Below are 4879 nucleotides of genomic sequence, written 5' to 3'. Positions count from 1 at the left end.
AGAAGAGCAAGTTTCTCATTACCCTTCTTGGTGACAGGTGTGTATGACACCAGAGTGGTGAGGTACAGATGAAGAGGAATATCGGAGACAAGTAGATTGAATGTAAAAGGAATGTCGAGTTTGATGAGATTGTAGGCACTTTTGCTCAGCCATTAATCACAAGAAGCGCAAGTCTAAGTTGGCACCAGTCATTAGGGTGTTAACAACACTGAATAATGTCAGAGTAATGCAGGAGATGCAGAGTTTCTCATGACTAAGGCGAAAGTTAGGATGGCAAAAGGACAAGGGCTGAGGAAGAGGACTAAGAGTTCCACTCTCATACAAGTGTTGTCTCGCACCTGGCCTTGCAGCTTTAGTATAGCATATGTGCCTGTGCCTAAGAGTCAATGTCTACAAAATAATTATATTATATAATCAATGCAGTCCGATTCGCAATGTCTACTAGCGAAGTGGAGAATATGTAAGTCGATTCCATAGATAAGTTCTACTAAGACAGGTAACACCAACAGAAATTGATTCTGCATTGATTATTTATGCCGGTTTCTGGTGTTGTGTGAATGCATCTTTGCCATCCAGTATTTCGTTGTTGCTACATATCAAACTGCATCGATTGTTCATGTCTGTCTCTTGAATTACAAGATATCATTGATTCTGAGTGGCTACTGCTTCCTGCAGCTGCTTTTGTGGATCGTTATAGTCTGATGTCTTTACTACCAGACTCTTATTGGTGGTCTGTCCATGTCGTGTTTGTCCTCTTGTGCTCCGTCTATTCTCATACTGTTGCTTATGTAACTGTGGTATAATGCACGATCGTGTCTTATTACACGTGATTTATCGAGTCTTGTTGGGAGAGTCTGCGTTATCTGTAAGCACTTAATAATGGTCTTAAGCCATGATCTTCACAATGTTTCTCAGCTGGACCTCTGTAAAACTAAGTCTTGTGTTGACTCAAAGTAATTGTATTTTGACCAATCCACACTAGAAAATGAAGGGACGACGACGTTTCGGTCCGCTTTGGATCATTCTCAAGGCGATTGTCTTAACAATCGGCTTGAGAATAGTCCAGAACAGACCGGAGTGTCATCGTCCCTTCATTTTCTAGTGTGGATTGGTCAAAATACTTCATTCCCGTTATTGTGAATCATCGGCTGCTAATTGTATTTTGTTACCTTGTATTTCTGCAGTGTTTTTGTTTATTATCCTATTTGGAGTTGATTGAGTCGGTAAATTGTGTTCCGAGTACGCGTTTCTGTCGTGGCTGTGCACGAGTGTTCCAGACGATGGTGTTTGTGTATGTTGTGCTGGTCGTCTGATTATCCTGACTTCAGCTGTCTGTACCTTTTCTTTCCGTGTGGCTCAGGTTGTTCTCCATGCACGATGTTTGCCGCCATAACTTGGACATTCGGCGGCTGTGGTCTGGGTTGCCTTGTGCTTTGCTATAATGTCTTTGGTTGGATGCCTCAGGCTGTACACTCCGCATCTCTCCTCCTCGGTGCAGCGTGTTTGATGGAGGCCGTATTTCTGACATCTGAAGCCGCGCAGGGGTTCCGAGACGTATGGTCTCTGTACATTCTCCAACTTCCATGACTGAATGTTTCTGGCACACATCCCATGACGGTCACAAGTACCTGACGTGTAGCTGCTTTTGTATATTTTAGTGAGCCATCATTCTGCATTGAAGATCTGCTTGTGTTTTAGTATTGGATCTAGTGTTACGTTGACTGGGTATCCCAACAGCACGACTCTTGCGCATCTTTCTGAAGGGTCCAGCTTGAGCAAGCACACAGATTTTCCTTGCAGGAATATTACCATTTCTAGATAAATTGCAGTCTTTTGGTCTGGTTGTGTCATTATAATTTATTCTTTTAGGTTGACTGAGATGGGAATTTTGAGCTCGGGTTGCCTCTTCCGTTGCCGTTACTACTCCATATGTTATAGGAAAGTTGGCTGTGCATTATCTTGAATTTGGGAAAATGTGCCGAGTCTGACAGTGGATGGTGTATGACTGGTGTTATCCTCTCTAGGTTCATTATATCTGGTGTCTTGCTGGTAGAAATACTTCGTGTAGCCTTGATAGCAGTTTCCTTCTCTACTTGCTGTTCCTCGGTGCACTGTCCCTCGTTGCCAGGAAAAGGCTTCCATTTCCCCTTTCTCCTGAACTTCTCCATGTCGTTTCCCCATAGTGAGGACAGATTCACTGCCCTCCCTAATCTCCAAGTCACTCGTAGGTCTGGAGAAATTCATTTCACTCCAACGGAGGTCTAAAGTGATTTTAACATTGTAATCAGGGATACCTAACACCTAATTGAGCTGTTTGGTCTACCTTTCACAGGCAAGCTCAATGCACCTTGTAAAATGCCCCTTTGTGGCACTACCCACAGGGTATCGCCTCGCCCTTCAGGGTATGACTAAGTGACCTGGTCAGTGGTAATGCCCTCACACAAAATAATAGGTCATGGGAGCCAAGCTACCAGACCACTGTGGTAACTGTGGGTCTCCTGCATAAGGTGCAAACAGCAAATAGTCAACAACTGTATTTATAAAAGAATTGCAGACGAAATCTTCAACGTTCCTTCCAAACAAGATATGATCAGAGTTTGGGTACTAATTTGTTGTTCCTCACAAAACAGCGAGGATTTGATCTCATAACTGCTCAAAGTCTGAAGTTTTCCATAGAACAAACCCGTGTGTCCTCTGCTGTACCAGTGGCGAGTCTCACGGCTTGTGATAGGCTCATCCTAGAAATGTAGGTCATTATGAGCTTTAGCCACAGCCTATAGTTCTTAGTTACCTCTACCTCTCGCCTGATACTTCACTACTCGTAATTTGTATTATAGCTTCACTCAATTCTTAATGGATAGACCAAGTTATGGTATGCTTTTATTAGCGTCTTGGCCTTGACACATACATGATCCCTCCAAATTATTAAAAATTCTAGAACATCACGCACTCCTGACCCCACACACTCCCGGAGGCCCGACACACACATGCAGTCAACATGTTACATCAACAGCTGTGCAAGTTCACTTCCTCGTATCACTGGAGATTGCTGCGAACCCAAAATGTTTCGTCTGAGAACATTTAATACAAGAACATTAAGTCCAACAGATGCTATGTACTGATTGTCTATAAGAAGACCTCATCCAGCAGACGACCCCGTCGTCATAACCTCGGAGAGCTCAAGAGGTTCCTGCTCATGCTAACACCGCCAGGTGATGAACATTCCTTGACATGAGCGCTATGTGTTGAGCATTCCTTCACATGAGCGCTATGTGATGAGCATTCCTTCACATGAGCGCTATGTGTTGAGCATTCCTTCACATGAGCGCTATGTGATGAGCATTCCTTCACATGAGCGCTATGTGATGAGCATTCCTTCACATGAGCGCTATGTGATGAGCAACTGCAGCCATCGTGTTGGGTTTGAGTGTTGTGAGTGGTGAGCAGGATTGCTGTGCTCGGTGCTCACATGGCCACGTGTGCTCTTCGCCCCACAACCAACAACAATGCTCAAATAATGGAGAGAAAAAGGCCTCCAGAGACAACCTATTCTCCCTTGCCAAGCTCTCCAGTAATTCACTAAAAATGCCCAAATGACCACAGAAGAAAAATTATCGACTGTGTGCTCACTTCAACCCAATTCCCGGACTGGAATTGGAATTACAATGGACCGGAGTCCATACTTTCCCCAAGTACTGATCTGGAGATAGTACCAAGAAGGTAGAATTTGCTGACATTGTGTGTGGCTATGGAGGAGTGTTGGTTGTCCTTGCCCAGATTTTTCCTTACACGCTTATGTTAGGCATGGAAATACGGGTGAAGGTGCCAGACTTTGTTGACCGCATTCATGGCTTGAGAGATAAGAAGGATGTGCCTGGCGGATATCAAAATGTAGCTTGTATTCGTACTAAGGCAATGAAGTACCTTCCAAATTTCTTTGAGAAAGAACATTTAAGCAAAATGTTCCTGTTTCGTCATCCACACTTCAAAAGAGCCAAGCACAAATGGAGAATTATCAATGCATCACTCCTGGCAGAATATGGTTACGTTCTGCGTGAACGGAGGCCTTGTGTACACTGTGACGGATGTGAAGGACCTTCATGAGTGGATGGTTCATCATTTTACAGAACATTATTCGTGTGGATGAGAATAATTTGGCTAATGATCCAGTGGCACAGTGCCTATTTGAGAGCACCGAGGAGGGTCAGAAGGTATCCTGCAATAGTGGAGACAAGTTCCTGGCTGTTTTGTCGCAGCATGTCAGATCCAAGACAACTTAGCATTTTGGAAGAGTGTGTACAGTAACAAACTGTATCAGACGACAGACGAGTGGGCGCCTGACAGCTGAGTGGACAGCGCTTCGGGTTCGTAGTCCTGAGGTTCCGGGTTCGATCCCCGGGGGAGGCGGAGACATATGGGCAAAAAGTTTTTCACTGATGTTCCCTGTTACCTAGCAGTAAATAGGTACCTGGGAGGTAGACAGCTGCTACGGGCTGCTTCATGGGTGTGTGACAAAAAGGAGGCCTGGTCGAGGACCGGGCCGCGGGGACGCTAAGCCCCAAAATCATCTCAAGATAACCTCAAGAGAAGAGTAGCGAGGGCAGCCAAGTAACATTCTTACACATGTCCCCCACTGTGTACACCACCAACAATCTCTAGCAGCTTCACGCCCCAGTACTACAGGTACACATGTCCCCCACTGTGTACACCACCAACAATCTCTAGCAGCTTCACGCCCCAGTACTACAGGTACACATGTCCACCACTGTGTACACCACCATCAATCTCTAGCAGCTTCACGCCTCAGTACTACAGGTACACATGTCCACCACTGTGTACACCACCAACAATCTCTAGCAGCGTCATGTCCCAGTACTAC

The 4879-nt window shown here is 45.1% G+C and overlaps 1 pseudogene; it reads left to right on the top strand.

The window, feature by feature from the left end:
- Positions 1-3275: 3275 nt before the first annotated feature.
- Positions 3276-4280, top strand: LOC138366550 (tRNA (guanine-N(7)-)-methyltransferase-like; annotated as a pseudogene).
- Positions 4281-4879: the final 599 nt, after the last annotated feature.

This window comes from Procambarus clarkii, chromosome 19, assembly GCF_040958095.1.
Source record: "Procambarus clarkii isolate CNS0578487 chromosome 19, FALCON_Pclarkii_2.0, whole genome shotgun sequence".
Taxonomy (NCBI): domain Eukaryota; kingdom Metazoa; phylum Arthropoda; class Malacostraca; order Decapoda; family Cambaridae; genus Procambarus; species Procambarus clarkii.
Note: the sequence above shows the minus strand (reverse complement) of the source record. Positions and strands in the feature narration are given on the sequence as shown.